Source organism: Fukomys damarensis, unplaced genomic scaffold, assembly GCF_012274545.1.
Source record: "Fukomys damarensis isolate Sample0158 unplaced genomic scaffold, DMR_v1.0_HiC HiC_scaffold_24, whole genome shotgun sequence".
Taxonomy (NCBI): domain Eukaryota; kingdom Metazoa; phylum Chordata; class Mammalia; order Rodentia; family Bathyergidae; genus Fukomys; species Fukomys damarensis.
In genome coordinates, this window is record NW_022900936.1 from 2777348 (window position 1) to 2796742 (window position 19395).

At 45.8% G+C, this 19395-nt stretch overlaps 1 protein-coding gene across 1 annotated transcript in view; it reads right to left on the reverse strand.

Annotated features, from left to right (window-relative positions):
* Dscam (DS cell adhesion molecule) overlaps positions 1-19395 on the reverse strand; it is a gene marked incomplete at its 5' end in the record, with an annotated part of 531581 nt that overhangs the window by 354274 nt on the left and 157912 nt on the right. The gene's annotated exons all lie outside the window — the stretch shown is intronic.

The following is a 19395-nucleotide window of genomic DNA, read 5'->3' on the forward strand; positions in this document are numbered from 1 at the left end:
ATACCACTTCCTGCGGCTTCCACAGGAGCGACTTCAGGGGGTGGCACCATCCTGGAGCTGGGTGTTCGAGAGGCCTTTAGAGCTTGGCACTGGAGGGCCGCAGAGGGCATGGAAGTAGGCCATGAAGACGTCCTACGCAGGCAGGACAAGTCCACCTGGCGAATCACCACGCCATGCCTCGTGGCCTGCTAGAGCCCTGCTGTCATCTGTCCAGCAGACTGTGCGAAGGGCCCTGGCAGGAGGAGGGAAGGGCAGAGGCGGGGAGGCTGGGAGCACCTCAGGAGCTCCTTCTGCTCCGAGACAGTGCTGGGGACCTGGCAGGGACCGAGCCTCGTGTGTCCACTCACAAGAGCCGAGCAGCTTGCAGGTTTGTGTTCTGTCCTAAAAAATGCATGAAACTTGAGGCAGGAGAACTGCAAGTTTGAGCCCAGCCTGGGTAACTCAGTGACTTAGCAAGACCCTGTCTCAGTATAAAGGAAAATTTAAAAGGGCTTAGGGTGAAGTCCCTGGATCCCATCCTCAGTACTGGGGGGGCGGGGAAGGCATGAAACCACGCTGTCTCTAAGACATGCAGGTCCATCTTGGTGCGTAATTAGATGAGACCCGACCAGGTAGTCAGTGGGCAAAGAAGGTGGCCATGCCTGGCCAGTGCTCAGGGATCTCATAGTCCCAGGACACGCGGCCGGCACTCCCCACTTACAAGGAAGGCCAAAGACTTCCTTTCTCATCTCCATTTTTACTTAAAATGTTAGCAGTTGTACTGCTTTTTAAGCCCATAAAATATTCACTAATGAAACTAATTACTATAAAAATGCACCAATTAATCCTCTCCTCCAGTGTGTTCAGGGGATTCTCCTGTAGCTGACAGGGCCCAGCTGTGTTTTTACTGAGGTTTTCTTTCTGAGTTTGAAATCTCTGCATACCCATCTCGATTTGTCTTGCAGTGGGACTTGAGTCTGCCCCATGAAGTGCGTGTTTTTCACGCACATCTCAACCACGACCTGCAGGTAGAAAGCACCCAGTCCTGGGAGGCCGGGTGTGAGATTTTCCCCTCCCGGGCAGGAGTCAGTGCTGCATTTTGCATCTTCAATCACTTCAGGTTTCAGATTTTTGGGTTATGAATGCTTTTCCTGTATTCACATTGTAAAAAATAAAAGTCAACCAATCAATCAATCAGAAAATACAGACGGGTAGGAAAGCAAAATAAAAAGGAGCCGTGGTCCTATGTAGGTCATGGGATGATCAGTTTTCCATGTTAGCTGAGCCAGGCCAAAGCTGGGCTCCTCAGTCAAGCTCTCGCCCAGGTATTTCCACGCAGGTGCATCCTGGGAACAGCAGAGAGGGGTCTGCACTAAGGAGCGGCAGGGAGCTGGAGAAACTGCGCTACAGACGGGCGCCCTTCCCTCCACGTCAGCTGTGGGTTTTCTAAGTGCTCGGGCCACGCCCACTGTGCCAGGCCCGCTCTGTCTGTGTCTCTAAACACACACGGCCTTGCACAGATAGCTCTGCACCCACACTGGGACCACTGGCCTGCACACCCACCCTGCACCGATCCTGCACACCTTCATGAGCTCACACTTCTAGAAATGAGCCCGGGCCTCCTTCAGTAAGCTTTATGAAGCCTGAGGCGATTTTGCCACTTATTTTCTCTGTTTTGTCTTTTTGGGGGGCGGGTTGTTGAGACAAGGCCTCACTATGTAGCCCAAACTGGCCTTCAACTCGCAGCAATCCTCTTGTCTCAGCCTCCTGAGTGAAGGAATTAACAGGCACTGCTATGATGGGTGAGCCTCTGCTTAACATCAGATTTAATAGAAGAATAGAGCAAGACATTACGGATTTAGATTATAACACGACACAGAATATATACTTAGAAAACGCGACAGGCAATTTATGGCAGTAAATTAAGGCAGCAAAAACAAGTTTAGTGAACGAAACAAAGACGGTCAGCTGAGAGCAGGGCAGGAAAACGAGCGGGATCTGGGTGGGTCCAGAGCCCTGGGTCCCGAGCCCTCCGCAGGCCGGGTTCAGCCCCACGTTTCTTCCCAGCATGCAAAGCTCTGCTCTGTGCTGGAACCCAGGGCCCGCCCAGTGCACGCGAAGTTGCAGGGGCCCCGCTCCCCGGGAAGGGGCTCGTCCTTGGAAGGAAGCAGTCCTCACTTCAACCTTGGCTCAGTGTTCAGCGTGAGGTAAAACAGTCACAGATACCCGAGGAAATATAAACGATGCCGCGTGTCCCTGTTGCAGAGAGCCCCGGGAACCCCTCAGGGCCAAAGGGAGCTGGGCTGAAAGAGCTACAGCAAAGCCCAGAAGGAAGGGTGAACAGACGAGGAGACGTGGCACAGACAGAACGGGGACAGGAGGAGCAGCCATCGCACGGAGAGACTCGAGCGCATTACGGGACGTCAGAGGGGAAGAATCTACCTGGGGATCTCAGGAACCCAAGACAGGGCTCAATCCCTACTCCAGCAACAGCAACGTCAATAGCAAAATCTTAATAAATCGTTACAATGAATATTGAAACCATTAATTAAATGTCATCATCATATAAATCAAAATTCATATAAAGTATGTTTCTGATAACAATAATATTAAATAATAATGAAATGAACTTTAAAAGAACAAAATTAGGAAATTAAACAGCACATAAATGCTGGCCTACAGAGAAACCACAAGGAAGAACAGAAAATGTTTGGGGTTGAGTGAGACTGGAAACACAGCACAAAATGTAATGTAATGAAAACAGGGCTCGAAAGAAGATTTATAGATTTAACTGCCTATTCAAATTGAAAAAAACTGTAACCCAAAATCTAAGCCTTTAGCCTAACAAACTAGGAAAAGGACAAACTTAAAAAAATAGAAGGAAGCAAATAAGATAGGGTAGAAATATTAATAAAAAAATAAAGAGAAGCAATGTGAGGAGTTGGTTTTCTGAAAAGAATAAAATTGATATATTTCTAGCAAAGAAGTGCCAGTAAAAATGAAAGCAAAGCATGCTGTCCATATCAGGAATACAAAAGGAGACAGCCTCTCCCCAGACTTTACAGACATTAAAAAGATAATAAGGCTATATGATAAAATAACTGTATGACAACAGATATGACCATTTTATGTGAAATAAATTCCCCCAAATCACATCTTAGCCAAAGTGATAAAAGAAAAAAATTCAGAATCTAAGTAGGCTAATATGTGTTAAAGAAATGGAATTTGTAATCAGAAGCCTTCTTATAAATCAAAATACAGATTTAAAAAACTCCAGATAGATTTACAGAAAAGGAGTCCGTCACAATTATTTAAAGAAAAGCGTGTGAGAGGGAATGCTTCCCAAATGATTTTTTTCAAGCTGCATAACCCTTATAATGAAACCTGCTGAAGACAATTTAGAACCAAAATATAGAGAATAGTATTCCTCAGTGATCATATATGTGAACCTCTGTTAAAATATCAGCAGCTAGATTCTACGAACATAGAAAGGATAACACATCATGGCTAAGTCACATTTGCATTAGAAGATAAATTTGATTTAACAGTCACTCAAAAATTATTCAACGTTTATTACTCTAATTATTCAAAATTCATTACTTTAACAAATAAAAGAAAAATTCATGGGGCACTCTCCGTCCACAAGAAGAAAACATTTGACAATGTTCAGCTCTGTTTATGATGAAACCCTCAGAAAATGAAGAACAGAAGAAGGGGGTCTGATGAAAGGAGTCTCTGTAAAATGACAAATAATATTATATCCAGTGCGGAAATGCGGAACACTTCGGCTGTGGGATGAAGGACAAGGAAAAGCTGAGTACTCTCCACTTCCATCCAATACTCAGCATCATACCGGAAGTGGGCAGGAGCCGTGTGGCAAGACAATGAAAGAAGAAAGCCACACAAGCACTTCGCTTACAGCATCTCAGTCTTACGATAAAGTACTTACAGTATATGGGTTTTATGATAAAAACTTTAATGATCAAGATAACACATGCACATATCATCTCAACAAATATCACGGCTTGATTTGTAAACGAACCACCTGTAATTAAGACAATGTAGTACTGGCATTGGACTAACAAGCAGATCCATAATAGGATGGAGACCCACGGGAATATGCTTACTTTTGAAACCAAAGTGCAAACTCAGTTAAATAAGGAGAGATGGACACCTTTTAGGAATAATATTGTAAGAATCAAATAAACAGAGGAAACTGAACATTCATTATTGCCTTACTCTTTACATAAGAATTAATGAGAGACCGTTCTTAACTCCTTTCTGTAAAACCACACATTTTTAAAAAGAAAACTAGAAGAATATCTTTAAGACCTCCCTGGAGGCAAAGATTTTGCAGACAAAAGATACTAATGATAAAAAGAATTTCACTCAATAAAAATATCACCTAATTAAAAGACAGCACTAATAAAATAAGCAGACGGGCTGAAAATTAGAAACAAAATCATATACCTGACATATGATTCCTATCCAAAATATATAAATAAATGCAGAGGTATCAAGAATTAAGATGCATTTTGTACTTGTACCAACTTCCCACAATGCATATAACCAATATATACTGCAAACACGTACTAACAAAGGTAAATTTGAGGGGGAAAAATCAATAAGAAGATAAACAACCCTAATAACCGGGGAAGTGACTTGACCAGTTCCTGCATGGAAGATGTACCCTGACTAAGCAGAATATGAAACAAGCACCGTTAGTAACTAGATGAATGCAGACTGAAACCACAATACCATCTCACCCACACCAGGGTGGCTAAAATTAAAATTATTAGTAACACTAAAAGTTGGGGATAATACAGAGAACCTTCATGCATTTCTGAGAGGAGTTTAAATGATACTTTTTTTGATGCTTCTTACAAAGTTAAACATGCACTCTCAACCGAGTATTTATCTAAAAGAAATACTAATATATGTTCACAAAAAGAGTTCTGGAAAAATATTTCTACCAACCTTTCTCGTATTAGTTCAACGTATGGAAACAGCCCAAAAGTCTGGCAACAGGAGATTGAGAAAGGGGATTGTAAAATGAAAGAACAACTTCTGAAATCAGCAACATGTGTAATTTCAGAAGCATCAGATGGAAGGAAAGAAGCCAGGTGCCGAAGAATGTGTACAGCTTGACTCTGTTCATATGACACCTAGGTACAGGTAACACTAGTCTGGATTAATAAAAACCAGAAAGTGGTTACGCGTCGGAGGGTAGAGGACTGGTAACAGGAATGAGGGAACCTTCTATGTTGACATTTAAATGAAGTGCTCTACTCTGGCTTAGGCTGGTGTTAGCACAGGTATTCAAATATGCATTAAGCTGAAATTCATCATTTGTGCATTTTACTGTAAATAAATGATAATAAAAATCACCTATGAGTTTCTGCTACCACAGGAGATCATGGAAAAAGCTAACACAGTGATGGCATGGGAAGAGGTCTGTGAAATTTCTAAAATTATCAAACGTTAATATCTGGAATATACACATGACTCCTGAAAGGAAGAAGTCAGAGATTCCAACAGAAACGGAGACAAAGCATGTAACAGGCAATTTTTAGAAAGGAAAAACCTACAAATTGAAATGAATGTAAAGAAACCCCAAACTGACTGGCAATCAGAATGAATTAAAGTAATGAGAAATCACTTACTGATACTCATGCATCAAACAGAAACCCAGGTATGTGCAAGGGCTGGAGGGGATGCAGGCATAGAGGAACCTGCAGGTACCAAAAAACAAGGGGGCAGTTAATTGCCACTGTGCAGAGCAAACCTTCTGTGTACACGTCCCAAGGAAGCTGTGACACAGGTCCAGAAAGGGGCAAATGCAAGGGAGTTCACTGTAGAAGATGTGTGTGATAGAGCCTCAAAGATAACCTCTATGTCTGTTCCTAGGAAGAAGGTAAGTAATGTTTGCTGGATTCAGATGATGTCGCACAATGCAGGTGTTAGGTACAAGGAATTAAATTCATGCATAGCAAGTGGAAGAGTTAAACACAGCATTGATGGAAATTAAAAGATATGTAACACTATTTGGTTACATAAATTAAAATCAACATTCATATAAAACAGTACACAACAAAAATACATGCAGAAAAATTCAAGTAGCACCTATGAAATGGGGCTGTGGCAGGATGAACAATAGATATGAGGAAATACATGTAATGAAAGAGAAGAACTTCTCAAATAAACTAGGGACCACAAAAAGGAAGGAGAGTACCTGAATCTCCTGAAACCAGGTCCAAAACAAAACTAAACTAAACTGCAGACTCACCTGACAGCAAGAAAAAGGAAAAGTGAAGAAAGATGTTAATTTGATGAAACTTCCCAAGTATAACACAGAGACAATACAAAAAAGAAGTTCAAAGGCATAGAGATTAAACCAATCCATTCCAATGCATTTTTAATTGGAAATCTGGAAGAAGACAATGAGAGAGACAACACCTAAAAGAGACAAAGCCTGAAGGAAGTGTGACAAATAATCTGAATACTCAGGTTGTAGAATACAAAACCAGCAGAAGTCTTAAAACTCCATATCTTAACCATACAAAGCCATAGACTCTCACAAATCCAGAAAGAAATGCTAAATATCAGGGGGAAAAAAAGAGTAAGATTCCTACCAAAGCCAGGGTAATTGCAACAAAAACTCATGTGGAAAATATATATCAATATACTTTTATACCCAGCTATACAGTACCATCAGTTAAAAACAAAGCAAAACAAAGATACTTTCATCATACAAAAAAATAGGAGAGCTTACCATTCTCAAGTCCTCAGTGAGAAAACTAAGGAGGAAATGAGTCTTGTTGTAAGGCAGCTATCAGGATGCCACACACAAGAGGGGCATGGTATGTAGGATGACACCAGAATGTGTGCAAGCCAGACACCGACGGGCACACTTAGCCAGGGACCCCTGGTGGCCACACCCTTGTTTCTGCTGGTTAGACACTGGGCACAACAGACCTCAGCTTCCAGATCACCGCAGCAGAGGAAATGGTGGCCAGAGGACTTGAACACACTAGTAATCCTTACCTTACCAACCTCAGTGAGCTTTTTAAAAGACTAATGAAGTTCATGTTTTTATAATTATGATTATTTTAACTGCACATATTTATGGAGTACCAGGTGCCAGTTTGATACATCCATAGAATATGTAATGACCAGAGCAGGGGAGTCAGTGTTTCCATTTTCTTAAATATTTTTAAAGTTGCCGATTAACACTTTAGAGAAGGTAAAATTAAAATCCTAGCAAAAGCAACATTAAAAGGCAGAAAAAGATTTCAGAATTTTAAAAATCCTCAGTTTTTAAGTTCATTAAATTCTGCAGGCTGGGTATACAGGTCAGTCTTCAGGTAACAAGAAGTAATAGGAACAGACTTTATCAGTTCCACACAGTATAAGAAATAAAGAGAATTCTAGCAATTACTAAATGTCAGTAGAGCAGCAGAATAGGTAAGAGAAGACTCAGTGTGATAAAAGGAAATAACCAACTTCATCTGAAATCCACAGAAGTATAAATGTCCTGTGTGACCTACAAAGGACAAACAACAAGGTATTATTTAGTGTCTTGCAGAGTGTAGCCACAGCGTTAAAGAGAAAGTTACAGATTAAGATGCATTGCGCTTTTAAAAACACAGAAGTATGAAGCCAGTAGTATGAAGTAAATGCAAAGGAATTATAAAGAAGACAGTAATGTGCAAAAGAAGATAACAGAGCTGAAATAATAGAAAAGCATCTCAGCGAGGGATACGTGCTTATTAGAAATGAAGGAGACACGACAGAGAGATTCCATTCAAGGAAGCAAGAAGCATTTGGAATCCATCTGCTCCTACAGCCCAGGTGGTGGCAGAAGTCATTTTCAGTCCTGACCTTCACAGGCCACCTTCTGCCCCTCCCAGAGAGCCACTCGGCCCGAAAGCTTCTAGGAGCTTAGTGTCAAGCTGAGGGGCAAAAACGCTCTCCCATGACCTTTCCCAATCTTTCCTGTACCCATGGGAAGGCAGACACTCATCTCTCCAAATGGGGAGGCAGAGGCCCAGAGCCAGACAGCAAGCAGAGCTCACTCAGTGAGGGGGAGCTAGGTCTGCACCCCATCCAGTCTGTCTTCTTCCAAACCCATGCTCTGGTGCTCTGCTGCATCGCCCAGGTGTGACACAGGGGAGCAGGAAGGCAGGGAGGACTTGAGAGGTCAGGACTTACACTCTCCCTCCCTCTTTCCAAGGCGTGACAGCCCAGCACCTGATTGTTTCTGCTACACAGACATACCTGGCACCCGAGCTTTCCAGGATGAGGCTGGCTTAGTCTGGAAATGGGTGAAAAGCCCTTCAGGCTGGTGACTCACCGCAACCACTAGTTCATTCTTATCCTCTGAAAACTATGCATTAATATATTCATATTGACATAATTAATTTCTTTCCATTTTTCCCTTTTAGAAAGACAAAGTAGCTCAAACAGATTCGCAATTCTAGAGTCAAACATTCTTCTCTAAGAATACCAGAAAATGTAATTTATTTCATCTGCTTGTTATTTTTAATTCCCTGATTCCATATGCTGCTGAGATTAGCAAACCCTACTGCAGTATGGCTGAATCACAAGGTAATTACTTGAGAGAAATGCCGGTCTGTGCTTTAGGATTAGGGTCCCCAAGTTCTACTGCATTGGCTGTATTGTCCCGGGGACTTTGTGAAATGAAAGCCCACTGCCTACCTCATTCATAGATCAGTTCTGTGCAGAGTCCCCTGACCAATTTCATGTCTAAATCTAGATCTTCCTTTCAGATATCAGCAAAGAAGAAACAGACGAACTATTACAACCATGCTCAAAGAATGAGAATGGCTATTATTCAAAAAATATGGATCCAGAACCACCTCTGTCAAATGCTTTGCCCCGCCTTCCAGCTTGTATGCTTTTAATTGTCTCCTAGTGCCAAAGTGGGACAAAGTACGTCAAAAAGCAAACACAAGCAGGCATAATCCAGATCAGAAACCATAGTAACAGACCCAGCCAAAAGGCGCCAGAAAAACCTCGCTTAGCTGTGTGTAGGAAACACACACACTCACACACAGCCTTTGTAATGATTCCCAAAAAGTGTTTCTGAGAGGCAACCTTATGCACAGGAGTGGAGGCAGTGAGGTAGAGAAACAGCTACAGACAACCACAATCAATATTGCAGGCATTTCCAGTCACTGTGGCCACAAGGAGAAGGCGTAGGGCAGATGGACATGGCCTTGCTCTCCAGCACTGGAAGTGGGATGTGGCCTGCAAGGCTCCAGGACAGCATGCTCTCTATTTGGAAAGGCGGACTGGGCAGAACACACCTCCTGGATGGATGAAACAACAGATACAACACCCTGTGGCCACGCTGCTTAAGTGGGCAGAGCACTTCTCCTCGTGAGGGCTGCGTACGGACACCGGAGCAACAGAAAAACCACCCAGCATCGAGGACAAATTACTGGAGGCATGAGGAGAGGTTTAGAAACCATTAGGAAAGACTAAAAATAGATAAATAAATAGGGCCGGGGGATTAGCTCGGTGGTGCCGCTGCCTGACTCGAAAGGGCAAGGCCCTGAGTTCGATCCCTGGTACCAAAAATATACAGAAATAAATAAAAATACACAAGATCAAGGACGGCAGGCTACATGGGCTATTGAAGGAAGACAGCCCCAGAATTGAGACAGGTACAAAATGGATCCATCTCCATGAAAGGATGTGCATCAAACCAGTGCTGAACTTGCAAGAGGTCCGTTTCCTAAATGGGAAGCTACGAGACTCAAAAGCAGAGGGATGAGATGAACCACCCTGCCTCAATTTCCCCGCCTGTCCCTCCTCACCATCCTCCCAACTCCAGGGGACCACAGACCAGCAGGGGCAAGGGCAGGAGGAAGCAAAACAGGCCGAAGGCAAGAGAGGGAACGTCCTGATCTTTAAAAACTGGAATTTCCTTTTGGCTGGCAAATTGACTCTGCAGAAAATTTCAAGCTTTTCCAAAGTTTCAGTGAAACTCACATAACAACTTGAGGAGAATGACAGGGCCTGTGTTCCAGAGCAGGGTAATGGGTGAGCTTCGCTATATTCCCCTGAGGCCCCTTTCTAGGGCACGGATGCAGTTAAATTCCTGAGATACTGGCCCTGCTCTTTTTACTTAGGCTATTGTTATAAAACCCACTCACACATTCCGCGGTGGAGCCAAAGCCCTCTTTTACATGAAAGGGATCGCCCGACGTTTGAAGGGAAACACCGTTCTGGGTTAATCCCTGGTGCCCTCACTCCCCCAGGCACTATCACGTCCCACCGTGCTCCTGTTTGAGAGATCTTGGGACCTGGCACCTACGGCACAGCTGGTAGTGAGCAGTGTCCGGGACTCATGGTGACCAGGTGAGGACGTCAGGTGTGTGGGTGCCAGGCCTCTCAGAGGCTGACCCTCCGATGTGATGCTAAGGTGGGGAAAGAAATAGCGCCAACACCATGGAAAGACGGGGGATGAGTGAACACACGTTATGAAATGAAGGAGCCCATCCGAAAAGACTGTGCCCTAAGAGTCTGACCACGTGACCCCCTGAAAAGGCAAGACGGTGAAGACGGTGAGGAGGCTGCAGGGAGGAGAGGAGGCGGAGGCTGAACAGGGAGAGCACGGAGCGCTCCTCCGCGGAACTGCTGCGACAAAACACCTGAGGCTGGGTGTGCAAAGCAATGAGAGGTTTGATCTTACATCGGAGGCTGAACGCCCAGACAGCATGGGACCGAATCCAGTGGGGGCCTCGTGGCAGACAGCGCCACTCGGACGAGTGTGAGTGGGAGAGACCCGGTGGGGAGATGGCAGCTCCCTCAGAAGGAGCTCAGCACCTCACAGAGCTACCCCAGCCCTCGCCCATCACCTTCCTGTAGAATCCACCTCTCCGAAGCACCACCACTCCCCACCGTGTGGAGCTGGGAGACACGGCACACCCAGACAAGCCCATGCCATGGCAGGTGGTGCCACAGCTCAGTGATGGTGGACGCGGGCCATTGCAGATGTGTGCAAGCCCGCTGCATGAATAGCACCAACGCGGACTCTGTGTAGAGCACGACGCTGGGGTGGTGGCGGGCCAGCGCGGGTCCACGGGCCACCCAAACACATGGAGAGTTTCAACAGCTTTCTAAAACGGCTCTAGAAGTGCCCTATTAAAAATAAAAACAGACTGAAAAGGAACTCAGTGAATAAAGTCAATGGTGAGGCTTTGGTATTTTGTGAAGTGAGGTCACTGTGTTAAGGAAAGAGGCAAAGGAAAACTGAAGAAGACAGCTCTGCATCAGCAAGAGGAACCATCTTAGGTCCTCACGCACCATGCGTACTACGGAAACATCTGCAAGGAAAGCAGCACAAAGATCCGATGCCCACTGGGATCCGGGTCCCCCGCCGAGACGTGGAGCTCATCTGAGGCCCAAAAGCCCAGCTTCAAAGTTCGAGTCACCAGCTGGGGTGGCCATGGGGTCCCAGGCTCGGGACTAGACACGTGACCTGTAGCTTTCCATTCTGTCCGTGAGTCAGAAGAAGGCCTGGGAGTGAGCTCCACGGGTGAAGCTGGAGGGCCGTCGGGGTAGCCACGACTGCAGTCAGCTTCCATCTCTGAATGTCAGCGGCCTCAGGCAGGGAGGCACCAGGAAAGCAAGGACGGAAGAAATCAGACCACAGAACAGGAGGGTCAGGGAAGAGGCCACGAGCCAGGGCTGGGCAGGAGCTCAGGAGGTGCTGTGCGTCCACCAAGGCCACTGCTTCTCCTTCCGGTCCCACCCCTCAAATAAGAAGCAAGAACACTGTGAAGCCGGCCCAAGGGCCCAGAGCGTGGCACATCCGGGACACTCCCAGGAGCTCCTCCCATTCCCAGGTCTGCGAGTGGCGCCTGTGAGCCTGGCCTAGGTGATTCTTGGTGATTGCGGCGGCCCACAGTGTCCGGATACACAGAACAGAGAGAAGCTTGGACCACGAGCACATTCTACTGAACGTTACAGAGAAGTGCTCAGAAGGACACATCCAAATTCTCACTAGTAGCAACAGATCTACAGGGTTTCATCGCTCCAAGTGCATCTATATGAGAGCCAGACACAGGGAGAGTTTCAGACAGGATTTATTTCTCCTGTGCAAGGAAGGCTAAAGAGAAAATAATCCATGCCTCTTGACAGCAATAATGAATGAAATGAGTGGGTCTCGCCGATTATTTAGTGACCCTGAAACGGAGCTGATTAAGAATGACAGCGTCCGAGAAGGGAGCATGGGCGATGCCAGCCCACTGCCAGCAGGAAGGGAGACATCTCCGCTATGCCCGCCTCAGACTTCAAGTGGGCGAGAAGCACTTGTTAAACTAAAACACTTTTTTCCTAAATGGGCCTCCGTACCTGAACAATAGACTGGCTCAAAGTTACCTCTGTGAATGGTGAGCTGCAATCTAGCTTGCTGCACCGTGCTTACTAGCTGGAGCCTAACAGCCAAACACCCAAGGCTCCCATTCTTGGGCTAAAGCCTCCCAAGCTATGCTCAAACCAGGCAACCGGGCAGTGCCCAAGAGCCAACCATCCGGGTCCTGTCCCATTCTCTGGAGACAGATACGTTTCTCAGGGCACTCTGAAGCATCTCTGGTCTAGGATGGAGCCCAGTTCCAGGACTCTTTTTCTTATTTGAGTAAACTGTTAAATTAAACTGTCTCAGTTTTCCTTTTAACATGGAAGGATTTAATAGGCAACTTTGAGGTCCAGGACAGGACCTCAGATTCTGCATTCATGACCGCTTCCCAGCGATGCTGACAGCCACAGACGCCTTTGGGTGACCGGGTTTCTGACAGAAGCTCTGAACGCAGACACTGGCTCGCAAACCCACATTTGCTAAGAAATCTAATGAGCATTTCCTGCCTCGTCAGAACATGTGCAACACTCAATTTCTGAAGCAAATTTCTGTACCTGATACTCCCATTCAACAACCATAAAATTGAAGAATTAGACTACAAAGGAGGGTTGGACGCTAAGCGGTAGCAAAAAGATGTTGGCATTTGGCACAATACAGCTTGCGTGGTATCTGAAAAGAAAAATGAGGCGTGAATTCCATTACAGAAAAATGAAAAAGATCAGGTAAGAGATTCAAAGGGTCCAGGAGATGATGAAATCTTTTGCACAATTAAAAAATATCTAGTATAATCATTGACTTAAAAAGGAAACTAGCAACAGCGACATATAAAGTCTAGGACAGTCTAGGACAAAATGAAACAGACCTGTAAGAGCCTCATCAGTTAAATAAAAGTCCATTGGACTGAAAGTGCAGATCACAGAGCACAGATCAGAGACACTGTTGAGCTCAGGTCTAAACTGCCCTCCAGAGGCTCATCTGTTCAGAGTGGCCCTTTCAGATGTCAACCAGACCACGGGGGCAATGGAATCACACAGGAGAAATCCACTCATGCTTCCCTGGGGCAGAACTTGATGGCTCCACTGGGCAGTTACAGAAATAGGTAGTGCCCTCGAGTGAAGATGGAAGTGCAACCTTAGGCACTGTTTCTGGTTCCTTGACTCCTCCTTCTCTAGTCTTCTCTTCTCTCTGCTTCCTGGCTGCCATGAGAGGAGTGGCACTGCTCTACATCCGTTCTCTGTCTCTTCATGGGCCTCACACAAGGAACCTACCAACCATGAATTGAAACCTCAGAGACCCTGAACCTTAACAAACCTTCCCTCCTTTAAGCTGTTCTCTCAGGTGTTTTGTCACAGTAACAGGAAGCTGACACAGATGTTTAACTGGAAATTATCTTGCAGTCATCTACTTTGTGTCCACTCATTTTCTGACTAGAAAACCAGGGCCATGTCTGAGCCTAAGGCACCCGATTTTAGTAAGAAAATATGGGTTAGGGCTGGGGTATTTTGTGCAGTCCATGCCTGCCTTGCAAGCCCAAAATCCCAAGTTCGATCCCTAGTACCAAAAAACAGAAAGAAAGAAAATATGGGTTACAACTCATGTGATCACATACTTTCCTATTTCAAATGCTAATGTGTACATTTATTTTTGAATGAAGTCTTCACATTTACAAGTTAATTAAAACACTTTTATCGAAAATGTTATGTATTGAGTTTTATACAGTATTTTATTAGTATCAGTCATTAAAGAAAAAAATTACATAGCCCATCACTAATTGCCATATGAAAGAGTGAATGTAATTTTTTCACTTATAAAGATTAATCATTTAACAAATTCTTCTCTTCTCAAATTCTAATAAAATCTCCAAATAATACTATCTTTATTTTACATGTATCTGTCATTGAAATCTCTTTGAAAGAATAGTCAGCTAATTTTTTTCTTAATTTTTAAAAACGTTTTAAAGATGTATAGTTTAAGTTTCATCACAGTCATAATGGAATATTTTGTAAAAATGACTGTTTTCCGGATTGTAGGCCAGGATGTCCTTTTCATGCCCTTGCAGAGCCTTGACGATGGGCTGGAGTTGAAAGTTAAGCTTCTCCCACATGCGTGTTTGGTTTAGGGACCCTCGTCAACTCCCCAGGACATTTCAGCTGTGTCCAGGATTGGGCCTGGGCGAGAGCCTGGCACTCAGGGAGCCTCCATGCCAATCGTTTGATTCTAGGAACAAAGAGCCGCTCCTGACCCCGCCACTGCCCCCATGGTTATGGCTTCCTGTGGTCTTGTTTTCGCTCTTCTTTTTTTTTGGTACCAGGGATCAAACTCAGACCCTTATGCTTGCGAGGCAGGCGATGGAATCACTGAGCTAAATCCCTGGCCTTGGTTTTCGCTCTTCTGTTCGACCTGATGCGCACGTTCCAAAGACTGCAGAGATCTATAAATCTGACTCAAGGAGGCTCTGAAGTGCAAGTGAGTGCTAAGAATCGGGAACAGAGAGCATGGGTAAAAGTCTCTCCCTCTTTCTGATGTCCCCTGGGTGGAAATTGCCAGCTGTTAGGCAGGGGCTTGCAGCCTTCCAGACCATGCAGTTCAGGCTGGATTCAGGAAACCTGGCAGGCTCCCGGCCCCTCCTGGAGGAGCCAGGATGCACCTCCTCCCAAGCCCACCATCCTCCACCTGCAGCACACAGCCTCGTGGCAACCTAGACTGTCGCATGTTCAGGAAAGATGATGCTGCGCATGTCAGCTGATGAACGCGGTGGGCAGTTTTCTTGGTGCTGGGATAAAATCACTGAGAGCTACAATTTCCGGGAGGAGATGTTTATTTTGACTCACAGTTTAAGAGATTCCATGGGGTGCTCGCTGGCTCCGTGGGTGCGGGGAGGGTGGTGAAGCAAAGCAGCTGGTGTCCTCGCAGTCAGGAAGAGCCCAGGAGAGCCACGCACTCCACAGCCAGGCTGCCAGGGGCCCGCGGCTCCCACTGTGCCCTCCTCCCAGCACCTCTGCTAGGAAGCCCGGGATGTCCTCAGAGAAGCCCAGCGCTTCCACGGCCAGGTCTCCTCTCCAAAGTCTCTTCATCCAGCCAAGATGACAGCAGACAGTCACTGGACGGCACAGGAAATGTCAGCATCTTAGAACCTCAAGCGGAATCTTCAAACCAGGACTGTACGGCAGCTGTTCACGGCCTCCAGGGACGCGATGAAATTTAGACTTCCTTGTTGGAGTCGTGAAGACTGTATTTGTATCTTTGCTCTACCACAGATTCACAACAGGTGGTAGATAAAAATAATTACTTTGCAAGCTAAATAAGCAATGGTATAATTGACAATGTGAAATGGGAAGAAAAGGTTTAAAGGTGTAGGGGGAGTGGGAAGGGTATGGGAAAGGAAATAAGGCAAAAGAAAAAAATGTGAGAAAACGAAATAATGGAAACAAAGTTTTAATAGGGAAGGGTGGAGGGGGTGAAGGGAGGGCAGGGGTCTGGGGAATAAATGAGAACCAAGACCTGTCATGTAAAGGTATAGGATCCCAATGATGAATGTAACTGTACTAAAAATTACAGTAACTGTAACTGTGAAAGTACCAATAAACTCAATCAGAAAAATAATCATAATAATTTAGCAAAAGAAATATATAGTGATAATCTAATACCAATAATAATAGCATGGAACCATCATGAAGAGTCTGGCTTTTCATTTTCCCATGATCTATAAAAAAAGGAAAGTACACAGGATAGTTTCTATGTATATTATTCAATTTGTGCTAGTTTACATGTGGAAAAGTGTTTAACAAGAAAGCTGAACAAGAACAAAGGAAATTATATTGACTGATACAGAAGAAAATTTATTTTACAGTGTCAAAAGGTATCACAGATACTGTGATGTCAAATGGGTAGGGAAATGAGGAAGGGGGCAGGAAAGGAAGGGGAAGAAAAAATGAGGAACGAAGGGAAAGTGGAAAGAAAGCTTTTGTAAATAAGGAGGGCAAGAGGAGTTGAAGAGTGGATGGGGAAGGGGAAAAATAAGAACCAAGATAGATCATGTACAGGTACAAATGCCCTAAGATGACTGTGACTCTTATGTATATTTAAAATGCACCAATAAACTTACCAAAATAAGATGGGAGGGTAGGCCTGAAAAGAAAAGAAAATCGATGGCCACTATCCTATAGTCTTATTTTCAGGAGCTGGATTTCCAACTTAAGAATGAAGAATTCAAAGTGTGTTTCTGTGGAACCAAGTGATTCCATGAGGCGCATCACAGACCTGCGAGAGGACTCTTCTCCGCTTTGCCTCAATGCTCACAAACAGCTCAAGCAACTGTTACTCCAAGTGGAACTCCAAGTACCAACAAGTCACTTTCCCCATGGGAACAGCCAATGAAGAAACAGTAATCCCTCCCGCAGCCCTCACTGCCAAAATACCATTTCTGTATTTACTCTGGCAGCCAATATGGTACAATTAATGCTTAATTCATGCTTTCTCCCTAAAGAAAATGAAAGGGAAAATGCACCAAACTATATCCAACCGCGACACAAAGTATCACAGCTAAGGAAAGTGGAATCACAAGATAAAGAATGCTGAAATCATCTTCAGCAATGAACTCGTCCAAATGTGCGTATATAGTGAAGTATAAAGCTTGGGATTTCAGGCTTGTAATGGTTACACAACCATGCTTATTACCAAACTTCCAGCGCTGGGATAAAGTACCCGACACCCTCAGATTAAAGGAGGAGAGGGTCATTTAGCTCATGGCTTTGGAAGTTTCAGTCTGCGGTTGTCAGAAATGCGTGATGGTGGTTCCTCCACCTGTGTCGCAAGTGCAAGGACCCAAGTTCAATCCCCAGAACCAAAAAAACCAAAAAACAAAAAACAGAAATGCATGATGGGAGACACTGCACAGGAGGAGAGCGGTTTAGCCACGGTGCCCAGGAAGCAGGAGATGAGGAGCCAGCCAGGCAGATGCACCCTTCCAGGTCACACCGGGGACCCCACTCCTGCCAGGCCCCACATCCGCTGGGGCTCATCCAGGGACCGATCTCCCATGGGCACAGCACCCCACCACCCAGTCACTTCCACAAGCCCTGCCTCTGAGCACACGAGGCTTGGGGGGAGGCTCTTCCAGCTCCAAACCACGACACAAACAATTGAAAAAACTATTGCTTCTATTGTTTCATCCCCTTATAGCCTATGTCTGGATAAAGTATCCAAAACATCTCCGCAAATCAATTGGGTCTACTTTTTTTAAAAATCCACCATTCCAAATTAAATCAGTTCTGTCCCAACCCATTACCTTCTTGAAAGATACAAAGACGCGTCTAAAACATTCATCCCACATCCCCGGAATTAACTGGACAAAGCTACCAGGCAGGTGTGCAGGAGCCTCACCCTTAATATGCAGGTTCAGGACGTCTAGGATATGGAGTCGAGTGAAATAGGCTTCTTACTCCAAGGAAAGACCAAGCCTGAGGTCAAAGGCCTGAATTCACAGGCTGAGTCTGCAGCTTGCACAAAATTAGATACAGAATACTAATAAAACGTGGACTGCAGCATTTTGGAAAATCGAAGTTTTGAATGTCCACATTGAGCCTCCATCCTTAGGTCCTTTTCTGACCCCAGTCTCCAGGGAACATTCCTTCAGGGAGGCCTGATGGGGCTGAGTGTAGACCTGAGGTCAGAGCTGAACTCTGCCATCTGCTCACTTGGTGAATATGGGAAATCAGTCAAATGCCCTCATTCCATATTCCTTACACTCAGGCCGGGCAGCAGAGCAGCTCTGACTCCACCGAGACCCCAGGAGGAGAATGAGATGACCACACACATGAGAAAGGCCCGTCTCAGGCTGGCAGTCTTCCTCCCACAGGGGCTATGACTCCTCAGGACAAAGATGACGTGGCCCAGCATTGCTCAGAAAAGTACACCTCAAAAACCCCATACAGAAAAACTAACGCAAGACTGCCGAGCATTTTCCCTTTTTAAGTTAACACGCTGGACCAGATCTCCCTTCTGAAGGTCTTGTGCTGCTATCCTCATCGCAGCGGAGTTGCTGCCTGCCCAGCCACCGCTTACCCCAGGGCTAGGCTTCCGCACCACCCCCTGCCTCTGCCTAAGAGAGATGTTCTGTCTATCTGAACCGCTGAACCGAAGCACTTTGTCTGGGAGGCTGAGGAAGGCAGGGAAGTTATTCTTCCCAGCCCTCAAGGCTAGAAGACAGAATGAAGGTGCCGGTAGCAAATGCTGTGTCCATGGGGGCTCGTTCCTCTTGGTGCCTCCCACTGTGCCCTCGGAGTGGGGTCGGGGAGCCCTGGCCTCCTGAAAAAGGGCACCATCTATGTCCCTGTCCCAGTGCTCTGCCCTCATGATTCACCCACTTCCCCGAGGCTCAACTCCTAGGACCATCACCTTGGGGATTTGCATTTCAGCGCAGTGGTCTGGGGAGAGGCACTCGGGCCACAGTGACACCCAACAGCAGAAAGGGTAACAGACATGAGCTGGGGCACCACCTGCTCACACATCTCAAGTCATTGAGCACCTCCCATGCCTGAGCACTGATCTAGGAGCCAGAGCACTGCAGTGAGCAAAGGAGAGTAGATACTGCCCATGAAGGGCGCCCCCTCCTGGAGGGGTGGGGGACAACATCTTACAGGTTCTGCAAAGGTCAGGCTGCAGCCACTGCTCAGAAAGGCCAGCGAGTGGTGGGGGCAGCAGAGAGAGCGCTTCCCTGAGAAGGATGTTTGTGGGTAAAGGCAGCTTCGGAAAGTGCAGCGGACAAGCTTGGGGCACTGCTTTTGAGTTCTTACAGAGTGGAGACTGAGCATGTTTGTCTTTTCTACTTCTCGGACACCCTCCTCCGCCTCAGAAGTGCGTGGTTAATGGACAGCATGCAGGGGTTTGACGGGGCAGAAGCATGTGGAAAAGTAGCCCCACCATCTTCCCGACTGAGCCCCTGAGACCACCCGAGGAGGCACAGTGACCACTGACCCCTCTGGGCCAGGAAGGGACTGCAGCTTCAGGTCCAGGGCCTTTGCATGTGG